A 22,477-nucleotide genomic window follows, 5' to 3' on the forward strand; every position below is an offset into this window, starting at 1 on the left:
CTCATTAGATGTACAAGGATAGAATACGCTAATAGTACTGATAGTGAGCTCCCCGAACGTACCCTGAAAGACTAATAATTGTCAAGGATTAATCTATTTCTGTATTGCTTTTATAATGTAATTATTTCATTACGAATAGCAATGCAATATTAACTCGCGATTGCAAAGAAATTAATATAATAAAAAATTGACTAATGAGGCACATTAAACATTTTGCAGTCGGCTACCCTAGTTGTTAAATCTATGGTACAAAAAATGCTATTCCAACATCACACGTTTGACGAAATTCCCTCCGGAGTTACAAAATTTTGCAGCGTCCTTACATTTCTACTTCCCGAAAGCATACGAATATTTAAGAGAAACCTTTATGAAGATGTTACCGCATCAAAGTACGATTTCGTTCTTGGTATACTAATGTTGACGGTTATCCTGGGATATGTAAACCTGCATTACAATTTTTGCAAGAAAAGGCTAAAATTACGTGCGAAAAAAACCAAATTATTCTATGTTCCTTAGTTATGGACGACGTAGCGATTCGGAAAAAAGTTGAATGGCATAAGAACGAATACGTAGAATTTATTAATTTCGGTAAAAAAATGAATGACGTTGACTTGCCCGAGGCTTCCGGTGCTGTTGTATTAATGGTTGTAGGAGTCAATGGTCATTGGAAAATTTCTATCGCGTATTATTTCATACACTCATTGAATAGCACGGAACGAGCGAATATAATGAATGACACATTAACACAATTACATGAAACAGGAGTTTTAGTTACTTCCATCACCTTCGATGGCAATATAACTTTTTATTGGCCACAAAATTAGGTGCGAAATTAGACATTAAGAACAATTCGCAAGTTTACTTTTTGCATCCGGTTTCGAACGCAAAAATATTTGTAGTACTCGATCCATGCCATATGTTGAAATTGATTCGAAACTTGTTTGGAAAAATGCAAGTCATCGTCGACGGAGATGATAATATAATAAAGTGGTCTTTCCTGGAGAAATTGGTACAATTTCAAGAACAACACAGTTTGCACGCTGCGACTAAACTGCGCAAGCGACATATGAATTGGCAAAATGAGAAAATGAAAGTGTTTCTGGCAGCTCAAACGCTCAGCAATAGTGTTGCAAAAGCATTGGCATATTTACGCGATGACTTGCAGTTACCACATTTTCAAAATAGTAAAGCTACGGAAACGTTTTGTTCCATTATGAACGAAGCATTCGATATTTTGAATTCGCGCAATAAATTTAACACCGATCCCCAGAAAATGCCTATATCACAATCGAATATTCATGACATTCGATGCAAAATTGCGAATATTGAAAGGTATATAAGATCCTTGACTGTTAATGGTTAATTAATTGTTCACAGTAGTCATAAGACAGGATTTATCGGAATAATCATTTCTTTACATAGTGCAGTAGACGTCTTCGATACTTGGGTCGCACTAAATCCTTCTGTTCATTATTTGTTGACTTACAAACTATCGCAGGATCACCTTGAATTATTTTTTTCGGCAGTGAGAAGTCGCTGTGGAAATAACAATAATCCTACATGCTTGCAATTCATTGCGGCATTTAAGAAATTGTTAGTACATGCACAAATTGGTGGTTCCAAGTATGCGAGTTATCTAGCACAAGATAACACACCATTTTTGCACATATTTCCGGCAGAAGCGACACACGGCATAGATAAAATAACCACTCAGAATTATAGTATGGACTCGTGTACAGAAACTTCGAGTGTAGACCACGATCACGACTATTATTTACACAGCGCTTTTGATAATTTGAACAAAAGTTATATAGACGATGTTGTAGCTTATATCACTGGATTTCTTGTTTTCAAAATAGTAGATAATATATCTTGTGACATTTGTAAACAACAATTGTACAGCAATGTGTGCCATTCCAAGTTACAAGTCGTGAAAAATCGTGGAAGATTGACTAATGCATCAGCTGATGTTGCGACTTTATGTAGAATAGCCGAATTAACATTCAGAGAGAATATATCGATTCTTAAGGAAAAGAATATCCTATGCACGTTATTACTATCAGGTATGTCGGTAATTACTTTCCGGTTTTTGTAACAGATGTCACTAGCCATAAGTATGCAATAGTATGATTTGATACATATGTCATTTTATTCTACTGACATTAACCTCAAAACTACACAAGTTACGTTCCGCCAAAATAACAGCGTTATAGATTAATAATTTTTTGAAAATGTCGAGTTTTGTGCCTGAAAACGTGCATTTGCGGCACGCATTACTTTTCTTGTTTAATCAAAAGAAAAAAGCCGCTGAAAGTCATCGTTTGCTGGTAGAGACTTACGGTGAGCATGCTCCAACCATAAGAACATGTGAAACGTGGTTTCGACAATTCAAACGTGGTGATTTCAACGTTCAAGACAAAAACGTCCTGGTAGGCCGAAAACGTTTGAAGATGCGGAATTGCAGGAGTTATTGGATGAAGACCCAACACAAACTCAAAAACAATTGGCAGAAATTTGAATGTGAGCCGAGTAGCAATTTGTGAACGATTACAAGCTATGGGAAAGATCCAAAAGATGGGAAGATGGGTGCCACATGAATTGAATGACAGGCAATTGGAAAATCGAAAAATCGTCAGTGAAATGCTGCTTCAAAGGTATGAAAGGAAGTCATTTCTGCATCGAAAAATGGATTTATTTCGAAAATCCCAAGGGAAAAAAATCATGGTTATCACCTGGCGAAGGCGGCCCATCGACTGCAAGGCCAAATCGTTTTGATCGCAAGACCATGCTCTGTGTCTGGTGGGACCAGGTTGGTGTCGTATATTATGAACTGTTGAAACCTGGAGAAACAGTTAATACTGATCGCTACCAACAACAAATGATCAATTTGAACTGTGCATTGATCGAAAAACGTCCACAATACGCTCAAAGACATGATAAGGTGATTTTGCAGCATGACAACGCGCCGTCTCATACAGCAAAACCAGTCAAAGAAGTGTTGAAATCACTTGGATGGGAAGTTTTATCGCACCCGCCGTACTCTCCAGACCTGGCTCCATCCGACTACCACCTTTTCGCATCGATGGGGCACGCGCTTGCAGAGCAGTACTTCGCCGATTTCGAAGAAGTTAAAAAATGGCTCGATGAATAGTTTAGCTCAAAGGAGAAACAGTTCTTTTGGAATGGCATCCATAAATTGCCTGAGAGATGGGCAAAATGTATAAAATCAAATGGCCAATACTTTGAATAAATATATTTTAACTATCCATTGTAAATAACGTGTTTCCTTTAGCGAAAAAACCGGAAAGGAATTACCGACACACCTGGTAAACACTTTGTGAAAAGTACCAAGTAACATATTTAATCATACAACACATTTATTCGATCAAAATCCTCTCAATGACCAATGTTTCCAATTGATTAAACTTGTACTCAATAAATACTTTAAAGCAAGATGTACACACTATGGTAATTCTAACAGTGTAAATGTTGAAAGAGTTAGAAGTAAATTAACGAAATTAATACTTTTCAAAAGTCAATGAAGGCATGAAAACTGTTTTTCTGTTATTTTCTTATATGTATTCGTCCACACTGTTTCTAAATATGTACTTCTTATATGCATAAATTATATTTATATATAATATGTACTTATATAATATATATTTATTGTATTATTCATACATATGTTGCAAGCTTTATTACGTGTCGTTTAACAAATAAACAACAATACTGCATATATGACATCGACTTTTATTTTATTTTTCTATCTATTTACATATGTATTTATATTTCTTTCCAATATCAATAAAACACATTCTGAACATATTTCATCATTAGGACTGGGGCTCTGTTGTAATGTACTACGCTTCTGCGTAGGAAAGGGACGACAGGACACCTCATATTGTCTGCCTCTCATTCTACTCGAGAAATTACTTCCTCCACTGCCATCAGCAGTCCATTCTATATGTCGATGTCACGTACACACTATAAACACACACCGCCGCCATGTCTAGGCGGTCTTCATGGCCGAACCGGAAAATACGCTCAGCACAGCCTTCGTATAGGCCAAAATTCGAAGTTAGGTATCTAGTATAGTATAGACATCTATGGTTACAGCCCAAATTCTCTGGTAACGAGATGCTCTACGCTGAGTTGTATCACACCCTTTTCTCGAGAACGGGCATTCACTTTTTGAACGAAACTAATTCTATATCCAAAGAAGATTATCCTGCTGGTTATACTCTTTTCGCTTTTGATTTCACTCCTGATCTGTCAACTAATTGCACGGATCAATGGAACCTTGTGAAACACGGTAGTTTGCAAATGGAAGTATGATTCGAAAAAGTCCTCACAACAACGACCAATTGCTTAGTTTACGCTGAATTTGAAAGTGTGCTGGAAACAGATTTTTCTCGTCAAATCATTGTAGATTATAGCGGTTAAAGAAACGCATCTCTCACTTTTCTTTTCGACGTCATTCCCCTTCCAGTGTAAAGATTTTCAACATCATTTCCTTCCAGAGTAAACATTTTGAAAAAAGAGCTCAGTTGACTTCGAGGCGTGAAGAATATAATTTCGGCGAAGCAGAATTGCGAATACAGAAGGAACATGGATATGATCATCGAAGTATAGTGTTTCCACGATAGCAACGATGCCTATGTGTTTAAAGAAGTGGCTATTGTCGGTATTAATGTGGCATTCGTCAAAGATTGGATCTTAGCTCCAGAGTATTCATTTGCGGAATTGAACAAAAAATCAAGACGGATAAATAACTGACTTTCGCTGGATTATCATGGAATCGAGTGATACGACGGGCAGACCAAACCGAAATATTTTTATCCGCGCTTGTGTGAAATCACGAGTTCACATATTCATGACTTCATGACAAAAGACAAGAAAAAAGCAAGCTATTTGCAAAATTTGTTAGCGCAAAACGTATATAATCTGGAGAATATCTCGCTGACGTCCAGTGATCTTTCATTCAGCGAACATGAAGGCTGCTCATTCCACACATTTAGAAAACATAGACGTTATCACTGTGCATTACGCAATGCATACAAATTGAAACACTGGTTCATCGAATAAAGTCAAATCAACATCAGGAAATGTGACAACGTCTATGTGACCGATGCTTGTCCTTCAAAATTGACAAGGAAGACAGAGAAAATAGTTATTCCTACAAATCGGGGAGTGAACAGTCACCGGTTGAAGAAGAGGAAAACAAAACAAATACTGAGTTGGAACATTCCATCGAACCGTCGAGGACTATAACAATCACGTTACCAGAGGTAGAGGTAGCACCAAACGAAATTATATAAAATGAATTCGCTCAAAATTCAACATGCATTGCAACATCTCAGTGCTAGATACACCGGCGTCTATTCAGCCGACAGACTATCGTGGATGTGAACGAGATCGACGGCAGTAATCGCTAATACGGACAATCATGACCGTCCGGGACAGCATTGGGTCGCATTCTACATCAATCGGAATGGAACAGGCACATGTTTCAGCTACGGCATGCCGCCATGAGTTTCTCGATTTCTCCTCCGTCTTAGAAGAAATTCTACCACTTACTAATGGAATACCTTTCAGCTACAGGGTCTCTTATCCGTGCCTTGTGGTCATTATTGCTGTGTTTTTCTTTATTTTATGTGTCGGGGTTATATCCTCGAGCAGTTTTACAGTTTGTTTACCAATGATTGTGAACGAAATGATCAGTTGATTGTACGAATATATAAGAAAATTTTTTATCAATGGAGGCGTAGATCATCATATACCCGTGTGCCAGGTTCAATCCTGTATTAAGAAAAATGTATAAGAATAAAACTTGAATTTATTCTATGAAAAATATTGTGCACTTCTTTCTCTTCATCTCTTCTCTCTTCCCTGTGATTTCCAGTTCGAGGTAACAACTACACACAGGTAAAAATATTCGGATAGACATAGACCGGAGGTTTCCCCCGTGGGCGCCACCTTGTCGTGGTGGGGGGCTTGAAGGTCCCAGTGATGTACAGAGCTGTGCCGGTGAAGGTTTCGGCCCCTGGCAGGTTCTACCATGACGGAGTGATCTGTACGGAGGGACTGGACTAAGAGCGTCCGCTCCTGGATGGGCAGCTGCTTCCAGAAGATAACCAGGGACTGGAGCGTCGTACCTGTACGACCCGAAGGTCCCTACAGAGCGGATAAAGCGGGCTCGTTAGCCTTGGGTAGGCAGCCGGTCTAAGGGAAGGAAAACCCCGAATTGAAACCCGAGTGAATCGGGCTCGTAGTAATCCGACACTCTGATGGACATACTACGACGACTCTGGCGAATAACGTCCCAGGACTAGGAACTGAGAACCGGCGTGAGGTTGGGGGTATCGTCCCAGCCCCATCCCCCCACGTCGTCATCGTGCGATGGGCTAGCCCAGGACTGCCACGCAAGGTCCTGAGTGGAACATGCACCTGCAAAGCGTCATGGAGAGGACGTTGTCCCGACCCTCTCCTTGTCGTCAACGGACGACGGGCCGTACAAGGAGGACTTCTGTTCGTTCCCGAGCAGGAGTGAGGGAGCAAGTCCCCCTTCCGACGAGGACTCCTCGTGGTCCTCTCCGACCAAACACCGAGGTCGGAAGTGCCGTTCCTACCGAGGAACTAGCAAGGCGAGCCTGCGCGCCAAGAAGACCAGGCTGCCCAGCGAGAGAGGAATCCCAGCTGACAGCTGGAAGGGCTGCCTTCACCGGGAGACCGCGTGAACCCGCAGATAGAAGAAGAGCGGCCACGCCACATGGGAGAGAGGTCCCCGGTCGAAGACCGGAAGCGCCCCCCCCCCACCGGGAGGAGGGCGAGGTGAACCCCCGGGAAGAAGAGGGGCGGCTACCCGACGAGGGAGACAATAAGTCCCCGGGGACGAACACCAAAATCCCCGTCCGGGGCCTACCCGCCGACTGGCTGCGGCTGTTGAAGGAGCTCCGCCGGCTGGCGGCGGGAAAAGGCCCCGGGTATCGGGTTCAGAGACCGATGAAGCTCGCGATGATGCGACTCACCGGCCTGGACCGGGGCCGATGAAGTGGTGGCCACCGTGTCCTTCGCTGGGGAATGCCCACCCGCGGAAATATCCGTGGGTGATTGGGGGGAAGGCCGCCTCTGCGCGGAAGCGACACTTCGACAGCATCGGTGGTAAGCACCATCAGTGACCTAGGGCTCAAGGTGGCTCCTCACAAGCGCAAGCCATGTACTTTCATGACAGTTGTCGTGGGGAACCGCCGCGCTCCCGGGTCCTAGTGGATGGAGTCCGCATCCGCGTCGGGCCCACGATAAAGTATCTGGGCCTGACGTTAAACGGCCGATGGGGATTCAGGCCGCACTTTAGGCAACTGTCCCCCCCCCCCGGGTCAAAGCAGGTTTGGCCTTGGCCAACATGATGCGGACCCAGGAGGGCCCAGGTTGGCGAGCTCGCCGCCTGTATGTTAGTGTCGTATTCTCGATCGCCCTCTACGGGGCGCCCTTATGGGCGCCCCGACTCATGGCCACTGACCACAATAAGAGTCTCATACGCCAGGCCATGCGGTCGGTGGTGACGAGGGCGGTTCGGGGGTACGGCACCGTGTCATACATGGTGGCGATCACCTTGGCCGGCTCCTCTCCCATTGAACTCCTCGCGGAGGAGAGACACATCCTCTATTGGAGAGAGATGGAACTCCGCGGGGAAGGAGGGGAGGGATTATCGGCCAGAGGCCTGGCGGCCCTGAAGACCCAGGCCAGAGCCCGGGTCCTGGACCGGTAGTCGGCTATACTGGCCGACCCACAAGGATTCGGGCTCCAAACGGCCAAGGCCGTCCGTCCCTGTCTGCCAGAGATGGCAGATAGGAGGGGACGTGGACTCTCCATTCACCTGGTGCAGGTACTGATCGGACACGGGTGTTTCGAGAAGTACTTGCACCAGATTGGAAAGGAACCCACCACCAGATGCCACCACTGCCCGGTGCTAGAAGACACGGCGCAGCATACGCTGACTGCATGCGAGGCATGGAGTCAGCAGCGCCGTGTCTTGGCCCAGGTGGTGGGGTGCCGGGTGGAGGCACTCTCGCTCCCGCGCATGGTTCGCGCCTTGTGCGGGAGCGAGGAGACATGAGGGGCGGCGACCTCCTTCTGCAAGGACGTTATGTCACAGAAGAAGGCCGCCGAATGGGAGCATCGCCCCGGTCGCCGTCGTAGACGGCGATGGAGAGGGCGGGGCTCCCCGGGGATAGGCAGTGGGCCCGAGATGGCGCCGGCCGAGGAGGAGCCGCTCCGATTCGTCGGTGGCCTCCTCGGCCGCCTCGGGCCCGCCTTCGGACGCGCGGCGGAGAGGCGACGGGAGGGGGTTGAAACTCACCCGTCTTCCCCCGCGCGTCAATAAGGTTAGGTAGGGGGGAGTGAAGGTTTGGGGATGGGCCTCACTCCCTCGCCCCCTTGACTACCAAGGGGCTAGGAGAGAGGATGGGTATCCCCTCTCTCCAGAAATTGCACCGGAAAGCTAACCTGGCCGGGGTACCACGCCCCCGACTCCCTCAGTGGGAGGGGGCGCGATAATCGGGCATGGGGCTCTCCGCATGAGCCCTGGGGCCGGGGTGTCAGGGAGGGAATACAGGCGTAGTTCTCTTGACTCCCTCCACTTCGGTAGATACCCCGGTGGAGTTTCAGTCAGTAGGAGTCTGACATAACCTTCGCCTCCCCCAAGAGGCGGGGGTATTCATGATGGTTTTCCCACCGTTATAAAAAAAAACATAGACCGGAGGTATCGTCTTCCAGCAACTACTAGGTAGTTTTTGTCTTTGAAATTATCCCTGCCTGCTCGAATATACACGCTCACGCGATTCAAAAGCAGTCTCAGGTTCAAGTTCCGTAGGGTCTAGAATTTTCCACATTTTTCGCGTGTGACGTCGATACTTTCCGTATGTATACAATATAGCTAGTTTCTATCAGGGTGTAGCAGTAGCGTAGTGCATAAGACGCCTGACTCGAGAACCAGCGGAGAGCAGGTTCGAATCCGGGCAGGGCCTTACTACAGGATTTTTCCAGAGAATTCGCATGCGGCACTAACCACAAACACACACACAAACACACACACACACACACATACACAACACATACCTCTCTCTCCACATACGTGTACGTCGTGAAACCAGTTTCTACTAAAGAGTAATAGTAGCAGAGTAGCGCAGTGGTAAGAAGCAAATATTGACTTAAGAGCCTGAGATCCCTGGGTTCGAGCCTCGCAGAGTGCCAGAGGAGATTTTTCCAAAAGTAATATGCAAATTAACCAGCTGACCAAGAACTAGAATCACTAACGTCTAATATGAATAATAAAAATTTTATATTTAAATTATGCTAATTTTTATTCCGATGGTTCAAATTTCCGCCATTCATTAGTCACGCCTATAATTTGCATATGTCAAAAATCAACCAATCAGACCATAGGGATAGGTATGGCCAGTCAAAACATTCCCCCTCCACTTGACCTCCGGCGACGAGTAGACGTGGTCTAGTGGCGCCGAAGGTCGAGTGAAAGGGAAATGTTTTGATTGGACATACCTACCCCTATACTACTAACGCGTTTAAAGTTTTAAAACTGCTTTTCCACATGAAATTTTTAAGATACGGGCATGCTGATTTTTTTACCTTTAATCGGCTATCCCAGGACTATATAGCATCCCTTTCAAGTTCAAGTTTTGCAGCCTCTTTCTTGAGCGATGTTAGGTCCTTACGAGCATCTTTTCCGGTTCTCGACGATGAGCGGTTGACGGCTTTGATGCGACGTTTCGTCAACTTCGACGCAGAAACTGTACAATTCATATCCAATCTTCAACTTTAAAACTTGCATAATATCAAGCAAACCTCTAAAACCATCATTATATACAATTACTGCTATATCTGTTGCTATATCAAGAATTGTCTTTCTACTTGATGTCATCTTTGGAGCGATCGTCCATACAACGGAGGACGATTAAAACTGTCGTTCGTATTCTGTGTATATCCTCCTAAGCACCGTGACAGGAGGTCGTCTAAAGTTAAATCCTCATAAATCTTCTTCACAGGATTAAAAATTTCCATGGGCATAGGTGCTTCATGTAAATAAAGTGCAAGAGTGTTGAAAGCTAATGCTCTTTGCCATGAGCATCACGAATCTTTGCTAGCCGGACATTTTTCATGTTGCGATTTTTCATCAATTGAAATTTTGTGATATAAAGTTGCCCAAATGTTTCTTCGCATATTCTCCACGGAATCTGGATTTCAACGAATGGCCAAACCATAATAAATAGCCAATTCATCAATAAGCATCAGTGAGCTTGCCTCTGCCAGATTTCTTGCTTGCTTTTTCAAATTTCTAAGCCTCGTGCCCATCCTCTTCTGAACGTGATCTGCGTTCTTTTTTTGATATCGCTAGATCATCGTAAGGCTTCCGTCGACTATTCCCTTATACCAGGTATGTAAATATGAAACCGGAATTTTTGTATAGAAAATACACGTTTATTGTATGAAAATGATAAAAAATATTTTATTCGAAGTATTGCCCATCACTAGCTATATGTTTTTCCCACCTGTCTGACAATTTGTAGATGCCACGCCAAAAAAACTGTTGCTCTTTTGAGGCAAACCAGTCATCGAGCCATTTCCGTACATTTTCGTAAGAAGTGAAGCGCTGCTCAGCAAGTGCGTGTCCCATCGATGCAAATAAGTAGTAATCGGACGGAGCCAAGTCTGGTGACTAAGTCGCATGCGAAAGTATTTCCCAACTAAACGTCTCAATCGTTTCCTTGACCAGTTTTGCTGTGTGTGATGGTGCATTATCATAAAGCAAAATCACTTTGTGTTGCCTTTTTTGATATTCTGGTCGTTTCTCACGCAAAGCTTGATTCAAATCGATCATTTGTTGCCGGTAGCGTTCAATATTAACGGTTTCGCCAGATTTAGCAGCTCATAATATTGGGTTGGCAACTAAGTGATTGCGGATTTTGTCGACAGATGGATTTTACACTTTCTTTTGTTTCGTTAACGTGTTCAAAGTACCTAACCTATATTTTTTTCTTATTGTTTGGACTTCTACCTTTCATTTAGTACAAAAATTATATCGATTAGTTCTTTAGTTTTGTTTTTATCCCAATTTAAAAATGGAAGAGCAAGACGTGCACTTCAGACATATTTTATTGTATTATTTCATAAAGGCAAGAACGCATCGCAAGCACACAAGAAGTTATGTGCCGTATATGGGAATGAAGCCTTGAAAGAAAGGCAGTGTCAAAATTGGTTTGCCAGATTTCGTTCTGGTGATTTTTCATTGAAAAATGCTCAACGATCTGGCCGTCCAATTGAAGTCGATGAGACCCATATCAAGGCCATTATCGATTCAGATCGTCATAGCACAACACGTGATATTGCAGAGAAGCTCAATATATCGCATACATGCATTGAAAAAAATTTAAAAAAGCAAATTAAAAATTTTGAATTTTCATTCTTATTTAAAATCTGCAATCACTTAGTTGCCAACCCAATAGATCACACCCTTCTGATCCAACCAAACACAGAGCATTGTCTTCCGTCCATAGCAATATGGCCTTGCAGTCGATGTCGATGGTTCGCCTGGAGTTACCCATGATCTTTTACGCTTAGGGTTCTCAAAATATATCCACTTTTCATCGCCAGTCACAATTCGATGGAGAAATGACTTTCTTTTGTACCTGGCGAGCAGCATTTCGCAAGTGGTTTTTCGGTTTTCCTGCTGTCTTTCATTCAGTTCATGTGGAACCCATTTTCCCATCTTCTAGATCTTTCCCATGGCTTTCAAACGTATGCAGACGGCTTCTCGTGTCACATTTAATTGATCCGCGAGTTGTTGCATTTGAGCGTCATCCTCATCCAACAATGCTTGCAATTCGCTGTCTTCAAACTTTTTCGGTGGTCTTCCACGTTCTTCGTTTCTCACGTAAAAATCGCCACATTTGAATTTTTTAAACCATTCAAAGCATTGTGATTTATCAAGAACATGCTCACCGTAAGCTTCGACAAGCATTCGATGCGATTCTACAGCAGTTTTCTTCAAATGGTAACAGAAAATCAATGCTGTCCGTAAATCGTAGCTTCCAGGCACAAAATTCGACATGTTCAACGCTATTACAAACTATGCTGTTGTATGAAACTTGTATTGTTGTGAATTGAAAATCTTTGTCAGATGTCAACAAATGGAAATGGCGCCAATGACGTGTTTGACGGTAACTACATTGATAGCTAGGGCCATCTATGGGCAAATTCCGGATTCATATTTACAGATCTGGTATGTTTTGCTGTCTCCGTCGCCTATATACGAAGAATATCGAACTTTATGCAAAGATTCAGAACGGCGGAAGAATTCCAAAATAGCGTTTACCTCCATTTTGCCGAAGGAGCCGCTATGATTAGCTTCACATACGCTTTCGTGTAGAGTGGCCCATTCTTCATACTCGGCCATGCCTTGCTTCTTCTTCCAATGCTCACAAGATTTGCAATATTTTGATTTGACCCAGATATCAATAACTTTTTTAATGTGCCATCCAGTTAAACTTATAAAACCGTACAGAGGAGAAAAGCCCCTTTTTCTCCACGATCTGTCACCTGATACTGTAAGTTCGCTTGTTTGTCCTTTGCTAGCAATAATAATTTTTTCTTCCTCAGATGCTTTCTTTATGGATTCTGTTTTCATAACTTGCTTTTCACTATTGCTGTAACTATAAGATGAACGATCACGCTGTGTGAAGATTGAAAAACGAGCTTGGGCAAATTCATAAAGACACAGAACTTCGAGATGCCATACTGACCTATACCAATTAAACGTATTGCTAAAATTAAACGTCTATTTATATCGTAAACATGTCCAATCATTGGACTGTTACAAATTACATGTATCGCACGAAACGACAATCTTGAAGCCGAGGCCACGCTTACTCTTCTCACAAGTAACACTATCCAATTGTCACTCACCGATTCCAATGAAATTTGGCATGCACATAGAACGTTGAAAAATATTGAACACGTGTTTTTTTTATATCGGCTGACAACACATTTTAAGGGTGGAAATCACCCCTTGATCCCTGAATATGAAAACATTATTTCAACCTTTTATACATATTATATGTGATTTCCGTCAAACTTGTCTTGCATTGAACTATTGAGTCAATAAGGAGTTTTTATGATCGCTGATTACCTGGATTTAGGGTACGCTGATGAATCTGGAGATAAAATTACAAAATTCAAGATGGGCCCAATATGGCGGACCAAAATTATAAAAAGATGGCTGATTCAAACCAACTTTGGTATCTGGAGGTTTTTGGGGCTTCTAATTACGAATTTGGAGATTAAATTACAAAATTCAAGATGGCGGAATATGACAGATGGCAGAATATGATGCAATATGACAAATCAAAATTGTACCAGTGAAGGAGGATATTATTTCAGGCAATTACATTTACTGAATTTAACAATGAATCGATATTCAAAATTGACCTGTCGCGTCAGTTTTTTCAGATTAGAAAGTTTGTCTTCCAAAAGATTATTATCTGTCAGTATCCAAGCGGAATATGTAATGATATTCTAACATATCTTGATAAGATATAAATATAGATATTTTGATATATCGATTAAGGCAAGACGTGGTCATAGTCCAGCCGATTAAGGCAAGACGTAGTCATGGTCCAGCCGATTAAGGCAAACGTAGTCATGGTCCAGCCGATTAAGGCAAGACGTGGTCATGGTCCAGCAGATTAAGGCAAGACGTGACCATAGTCTAGCCAATTAAGGCAAGATGTGGTCATAGTCCAGTCGATTAAGGTAAGACGTAGTCATGATCCAGCCGATTAAGGCAAAACGTGGTCATGGTCCAAAAAATGGAAGAAAAATGTAATAATTTCTCTCTGTTCTGTATATAGATATATGATCAACAATGAGTGAAATTATTCTTCATATTCATAGCAATAGTGAGGGACATTCTCATCGCTTATCGTGAAAAAGTGCTGCATACACAAAGAACCAATACACCACGCACATTTCATAACAGCAACATTTTGACACTCTTGCAAACTATATCACAGTTTTTCAGACAGTAATCAGCAGGCGTTTCATACTTGCTTGGATTTTCTATGATATATCCGCTTCTTCACCAGGCATATTTGAACATGTTTACAAATCGAGGTGAAGAAAACTGATTGTGAATCAGCGATTGGATTTTCAGAAGATTATTCCGTAAATGCAAGTTAATATCGTAATTGTACGAAAGGATTATGTCTGAAAATTGCTTTAAGAAATTCTTCCACGGTCTGAATGTATAGACATCTAATGGCTAAATTAGGCCAGTGGCTCCAGCAGGAATGATGAGGATTTTTATATCTTTATTACGTTTGTCTATATCTTCAAACCTCTTTTCTGTTTGGCCTGATCAAGAATCCAAACAAAGAACAGACTTTTTTCCAATATTGGGTAAGAAAATATTGTTGATCCATTTGATAGCAAGTTCGAATGTTAACTTACCAGATTTAGATGCAAAAGCGATGATGTTATCCACTTTGTTATGCGATTTTTGCACTACTGGTCCGAACTGACCACTTGCTTCTTGTAAAGTGATCAATAAAGGGGATTTCAAAACACCGTCAGTAAATACAATTGACTGTATCGTGTAGAAATGGGTTAAGGAATGTAAAGATTGAACAAGAGCTTCTACTTTGGAGTACCCCTTAATGCTAATGTACAACCAGCATGAAACTCATAATTGAATCCCGATTGGTCTGAATTATACGAGCGTAGTCCCAAAAGTACCTGACCTAACAAAGAAAACACAAAAAATTTGGGAAAATATATCTTTATTTCTCTACATAGTCTCCTTTTAGCTCAATACACTTTTCCTAGCGATGTTCAATAGCTTCGATACCCTGTTTATAGTGGGAATCGTCGAGCTCCTCAAAATAGCCATCAAGCCACCTTGGTCCATTGTTTTGACTGTTCCTTCGTCTCAGGTGTGAAATGATGGACCCATGTTTCATCCATGGTTATGAATCGACGCAAAACCTCGGCTTTATTGCTGCGAAACTTCGCCAAACACTCGATTGAAACATCCTCACGACGCTGTTTTTGTTCCAATCGCGGCATCCATCTTGTGCACAGCTTTCTCATGTCCAAATTTTCAGTCAATATGCGATGTACAGCATTTTTTGAAATGCCTACCATGTTTGCTAACTTGCGCACTTTCAGTCGACGATCATCCAATATTATTTTGTGGATTTTCTTCACCATTTCTGGCGTGGTCACCTCATTTGGTCGACTACTGCGATATTCGTCTTGGCAGCTCGTACGGCCTCATTTAAACTCTGCCACCCAATATTTTACTGTTGTAAACGAAGGAGCAGACTCCCCCAGAGTAGAATCTAGCTCCGCTTTGATATTGGTTGAACTGAGGCCTTTCAAATGAAAGTATTATATCACATAATGATGACCAATTTTTTCCATGTTTACAAATTCACTGAGAGCGTTCACTATTGATGGCTGCCAAATAAATACTAAACAACATAGCGTCGTCACTTCAAACTTAAGCTTTATATGGTTGGTTTCTACCATAGTCGTTCTTTTCAAACAACAACCGCTATCTATACGTCAGGTCAAATACTTCTAGGACTACCCTCGTAGACGTTAGCTGCTCCTAATAGGCTTATTTTCGTTTTCACTTGATCCACAAAGATTGAAGCCTTCTGTAAAAGTCCTGCTTTATTCGAAATTTGCGATTGGGTAACGAACTTATTTATTTTCCTTGAAACAATCCCATGCTGAATTTTGAAATTATACACCCATTTCGTTGAAGCCGAAAATTATTGACGAGATAAATTAACATCTTCTCTCGCCATGATGGCCCATCTTTTCAAATCTAAATCGTGGATGAGAACACCTTTGTCAGAAGCAGAGTTAAATTGTTCCATAACATATTCTGAAATAAATAATAATTTATCACTTCTTGACCCACCTTCGACAACATGTGCGTCCCATCTGTATAATTGTCGTTGATTTAGGACTTTCTTGAATCGGTTTTTCACTGTTTCAAAGCTCAAACTTTTCTTTTCCTCCGATCGCCAATATTCAATTACCTTCCTCTTCAAGTCTACCATTTCGTCGAACTTCGTATTGTCTTCTACATCCCCTTGCGAATCATATTCTGATTCTTCTTCAACTAAAACAGCATCACGAATTACACTGGGATCATGGAAGCTTAAGCAATCATAACTCTCAATAAACACTTAACTATTGATAGATTTTTCATTAAATCCGCGAGATGAGACGCGAACGATTTTTGCTCTTCACTTATATTTGATTATATATTGTACACAGGATCTTCAAAATAGAGGCGTAATAAATTTAATATATTTTTTGGATTCATCGACATTGCGAAACCACTCTTTTCGAATCAAGAATAATCATATAATAAATTGTTAATATAATAGCGGAACGAAATTCACGAAAAATAGTTTATTATAGCTGATCGTCAACGGACAATAAATACAAAAAATGAGAACGAGTTAATAATATCACAAATAAATGTCTCTATCGTAAGAAAAAAGAAAATCAGACATTGATCCTCATTTATTTCGTAGAAACATTTATATGCGATTTTGATTTCGTCAACTCAGATTTATACTTTCTCTTATGCCTTATATTTATTCATTTATTTATATTCTATTTATTTATATATTTATTCATATTCATTCATATTATTTATTTAAATTCTGGACTTGAACAGCAAAAAATCTATTAATGTTCAAAACGTTAATCTTAACGTCCAGAAAATTTATATAATTAATATCCTTGAAAATTTACAATAAACCTTTTTCAAAATCTTACAAGTAAACTCCATTACAATAATAATAATAATAAAGTGCGACAAACGAATTATATTTTGACTTCCAATTTCAGATTTGTAATTAAAGGCCTCAAAAACCTCTAAATACCAAAGTTGGTTTGAATCAACCATCTTTTTATAATTTCGGTCCGCTATATTGAGTCCGCCATCTTAAATTTTGTAATTTTATATCCAGATTCGTAATCAGCAATCCTAAAAACCTCTTACTAACTAGTTCTATGGAAGACAAATTCGACGGAAATTATATGTAATATGTAAAAAGGTAAAAAAAGGCGCCAAGTACAAGCGCAACATATATTGTTATTTTTAGAAATTTCAAATTCAAATTATTTTTTTTAAGGTATATATGTGTATATAACATAAGTTTTTACAAGTAAAACAAGCGCCAACTGAGAAACGTAACACATACAGGGTGGGGGGTTATAAGTTTACAACCCGAAGTGTGAAGGTAGATCGGGTTAAGACAAACATAAAAGTCCCATACCGTTTTGCGAAATTTGCAATAATTATCGAGTTATTAATGACAGAAATCTGAGGAATGGGAGCGCGCCGACATAGATGATTGGAGAAGCGTTGCAGCTACTTAGGCCACAGCGCGGTCCACTCGACCCAGCAACTGCTGGTGGCGTGCGGGGAGACGTAGGTCCGGCGAGGTAAAACAACAAATAGCGGTGCATTGTCTTTCTGCTCGGCGCGCACCGACAACAGTTGCTGGATCGACTGGGCCGCACTGCGGCCTAAGCAGTTACAACGCTTCCCCAATCATCTATGCCGGCGCGCCCCCACTCCTCAGATTTCTGTCATTAAAAACTCGATAATTATTGCGAAATTCGCAAAACGATATGGGACTTTTATATTTGTTTTAACTCAACCTTCACGCTTCAGGTTGTAAACTTATAATATCCAACCCTGTATATTTTATGTAACTATAAATTGCGAAACAAATTTTTATGATCCCTATAATAAGTTTACGTTTTTAGAATATGCTGTACATGAGAAAGAGAGAAGGAGAGAGAAGGGGAAGGGGGAAGGGCGAGAAAGGGACCGAATAATATTATTTGGTAAATTTTATTGCAATAGAGAATATTAAAAAAAGTCCTAAGATGTAATAACGTTTAGTCTTAAAAAAAGTAAATTGTTAAATATATTTATAAAAATTCCAACACTAAATAAATTCTCTATCATTCTATTTTTCTTTTCTGAAATAAGGTATGAAGTTTTTAAATAGAGCAATATACCGAAGAAATTGGGCAATATATATTTTTTCACTAATTCTAAATATAATTACTATAAAATTAAACAAATTATGTGAAATTATTTTACATAGATAATAAATAAATATCTCTATTAAATATTTAATTTACTAAATTGATGACTTTATAATGCTAAGAATAATGGATACCAAATAAATTAACAAGACTTCTATGCAAAGTATATTATATCGTACGTATTGTAAATCGTAAGCAAAAAAATATCGTAATATACATCTCTGAATAAACAAACAGTAAACAGTAAGAACAGAAATATTGTAATGAATAGAAGACATATTGGGTCTGGGAAAAAGTTCGTGGCGTTTTTCCCGATAGATGGCGTCAATTGCAAATAATTCAGGAAACACAGATTGCAGCGACACTACTAAACGCTCGTTGGAAAGGTGACACTTCGAGCGTTACTTTGAGTGTATAAACATCGAAATTGGTGCAGTGGTTGGAAAGTTGTTTGCGTTTGAAAATAGAGAAAAGTAATGAAAAATTGCGTTATATTTTGCAATATTATTACTACAACGGGAAGAACGCTGCGCAGGCTTGTGAAAAAATTTGTGCTGTATACGGTGCAGGTACTTTATCAAAATCTGCTGCGCGGAAATGGTTCGCTCACTTTCGTTCTGGTAATTTTGATGTGAAAGATGAGTCACGCTCTGGTATGAACTGTCCAATCACTGAAAAAGCTGATGAAATTCTTGAAAAAATCCAGCAAGATAAGCATATCAGCAGTGTCGATATTGGTATAGAGCTAGGCATTGACTACAAAACTGTTTTGAACCATTTACACAAAGCTGGCGACAAAAAGAAGCTCGATGTATGGATTCCTCATGAGTTGAGCGCGAAAAACATGATAAACCGAATCAACATCTGCGATGCGCTGCTAAAACGCAATGAAATCGAGCCATTTCTGAAACGTGTCATAACCGGTGATGAAAAATGGATCACGTACGACAATCAGAAACATCAAAGATCGTGGATAAGGGATGGTGAGCCGTCACAAGCGTTCGCGAAGCCAGGATTAACGCTGAAAAGGGTGATGCTGTGTGTGTGGTGGGACTGGAAGGGAATCGTCCACCATGAGCTACTTCCAGTTGGTCAGACGATTGATTCTCAACTCTACTGTGGACAACTAGAAAGATTACGCCAGGCAATTGAAAGAAAACGGCCCGAATTGAATAATAGGAAAGGTGTTGTCTTCCATCATGACAACGCCCCACCACACACTTCTTTGATGACCCGTCAAAAATTGCGAGAGCTTGGTTGGGAAGTTTTGATGCATCCATTGTATAGTCCATAGCATCCTCTGACTATCACTTGTGGCGATCTCTGCAGAACTCTCTCAATGGAATTAAGCTGGTTTCAAAAGAAACCTGTGAAAACCACTTGATTCAGTTTTTCAACCAGAAACCACAGAAGTTCTTCACCGATAGCATCATGGCTCTACCCGAAAAATGGCGAAACATTGTCGATAATAATGGAGCATATTTAGTTTAAATATAAGTAAAACTTATCAAATATAATATAAGTAAAACTTATCAAATTATTTTTCTTTCAAGATATATATGTACATAACATAAGCTTTTACAATTAAAAATTATATCATGTTATAAAAATTTAACACGTTTATTAATAGTGTCTAATATTTAAAAAAATATATCTGTTTAAAGGTTATTATTATTCAAGGAAAATCTAACTACAAAAAATGTCCATAACATAAATTTTAACAAGTAAAATTTATCATTATGTATTAGAACACTGAGTTATATAGTTATTTTACCTGTTATTATAACAAATTAGTTATTATAACAATGCAATAAAAAATATTTAATTCAACAAATCTTGGCGTAGCTGCACCAAAAACTATATCGAACTAAAACTTGTTTAATACATACATGACAGCATTTTTATTATAATAAAATGTACTTATAAATTCTCTCTGTACATATACAGTGTAATGTTTTATTTAAGTTTATATGGAGTAATTTCTCGTTTATCGGTGAAACATTTCTCTAATATTAAAATGTCTAAAACTCATACAATAGTAAAATATAAACCATTTCTTTACAAATACATTTAATGTAAAATACTCTTAAAATAGGTATGTCAAAATTATATTAGAATGTAATAAATATTAATGATATAATATATTTGTTAAAATTAACTTGATTCTATCGACACGTATTATATTTATAGCGCGGTATTGAATAGTTTTATTTAAACTTGAAGTTCCCATATGAGTGAAATATACAATAGCTCGCGCACATCACAATCGTTCGTTTATAATAAATTATAATCCTATAGAATATACATATCGAATGTGTATACATTCTACATATTTCAAAAAAGTTATTCAAAATATTATTCAAAAATCTTATTCTTATTGTAATTGACGAAGTGTCAATGATATGTAATTTGACTTTTATGTACATACATCTTTAATATAGTTTTTGGTGCAGCCAAGAATTTTTGAATTAAATATTTTTTATTGCATTGTTATAATAATTAATGTATTATACACAATTAATTATATAACAAGTAAAATAACAATATAACTCAGTGTTCTAATAAATAATGATAAATTTTACTTGTAAAAATTTATATTATGGACATTTTTTGTAGTTAGATTTTCCTTAAATAATAATAACCTTTAAACAGATATATTTTTTTAATATTGGACTATTAATAAACGTGTTAAATTTTTATAACACGATATAATTTTTACTTGTAAAAACTTATGTTATGTATATATACATCTTAAAATAAAAATAATTTGATAAGTTTGACTTGTAAAAACTTATGTTATGTACATAACATATATCATAAAAAAAGGAAATAATTTGAATTTAAGATTTCTAAAAATATTAAGTATACAATAACCGTATATATATATAGGATGGGGAATTATAAGTATTACAACCCGAAATGTGAAGGTAGATTGGGTTAGGCTGGAGGGCTCGCCGCTTGTACGTCACGGCGGTGCTCTCGATCGTCCTGTACGGGGCGCCCATTTGGGCGTCACAGCTCCTGGCCTGCCGCAACGGAAAACGCGTGTTGCGGCAGGCCTTGAGGCCCGTGTTAATCAGGGCGATTCGGGGGTACCGAACCGTGTCGTACATGACGGCGACCTGGCCGGTGTCCCTTCCGTGGAGCTCCTCGCCGAGGAGAGGCGCATCCTCTTCTGGAGGGTGAGGGAGCTCCGCGAAGAAAGGAAACTCACGGCCGGAGGCCTGGCGGCCCTGAATCTCCAAGCCAAAGCCCTGACCCAGAAAAGGTGGAGGGACATTTTGTCCGACCCCCTGGGACCAGGGCTCGCGACGGTCGAGGCTGTCCGCCCCTGTCTGTCTGAACTGACAGACAGGAGGGGATGTGGAATGTCCTTCCACCTGGTACAGGACTGACGGGGCACGGATGCTTCGGTAAGTACCTGCACCGGATAAGGAAGGAACCCACCACCCGGTGCCAACACTGCCCTGTGCTCGAGGACACGGCGCATCACACCCTGGCCGCGTGCCCAGCATGGGCCGGGGAGCGCCGTGTCCTCGCCAGGGCAGTGGGATGCCACGGGGAAGAGCTCTCGCTCCCGCACATGGTGAAAGCTAGCATGGTCAGCGGCGGTCTCCTTCTGTAGGACAGTAATGCCCCAGGAGGAGACCGCCGAGTGGGGGCGTCGGCCGGGAAGGCGTCGCAGGAGGCGATGCCTGGGTCGACGTTCCCCCGGGGGAGGGGGGTTCGTCAGCGGACCCGAGGTAGCGTCGGACGAGGAGAGGGCACCCGCCCACAAGGACGGGGAACTCCCTCGGCCGCCTCGGGCCCATCTCCAGCCGCGGGAGGGAGAGTAGGGAGGAAATCCTGCCCCCCGCGAGCGGTCGGACAGGTAGGGAAACGGGGGAGTGGCACCCCAGTTGGGACTGGGACCACTCCCCAAAAATCCTCCCCCTCCGATAAACGGAGGGAGGGGTAAGGAGGGAGGGTGGATGTCTCCTTTCTCCTCAGGAGCAACCAGAAGGCCAACCGGTGGGGCAACCCGTCGAGGACCGTGCCCTCTACTAATTTCCCCGGAACGGGGAAAGGGGGGCGCGGAACAGGGGCGAGGGGCTCCCGGTTTTGAGCCCTGGGGCCGGGGGGTTGGGGAGGGAGTAGTTCCCCTGACCCCCCTCTCTCCGGTCCGACAGGTAGACATCCCGCAGGGGTTTTTAGCCGGTAGGAGTCCGACATAACCCCCGCCCCTCCCCAAAGGGCGGGTGTATCCATGATAGATATCCTCTGCGAGATCAAAAAAAAAGGTAGATTGGGTTAAGAGAAACAAAAATCCCATACTGTT

The 22,477-nt window shown here is 41.1% G+C and overlaps 1 protein-coding gene across 1 annotated transcript in view; it reads right to left on the reverse strand.

The window, feature by feature from the left end:
- The window catches only part of LOC105182985 (SEC14-like protein 2), a 342,399-nt gene that overhangs the window by 261,646 nt on the left and 58,276 nt on the right, over positions 1–22,477 (reverse strand). The window lies entirely within an intron of this gene.

The sequence above is a fragment of the Harpegnathos saltator genome, unplaced genomic scaffold, assembly GCF_003227715.2.
Source record: "Harpegnathos saltator strain DR-91 unplaced genomic scaffold, Hsal_v8.6 scaffold505, whole genome shotgun sequence".
Classification (NCBI taxonomy): Eukaryota; Metazoa; Arthropoda; class Insecta; order Hymenoptera; family Formicidae; genus Harpegnathos; species Harpegnathos saltator.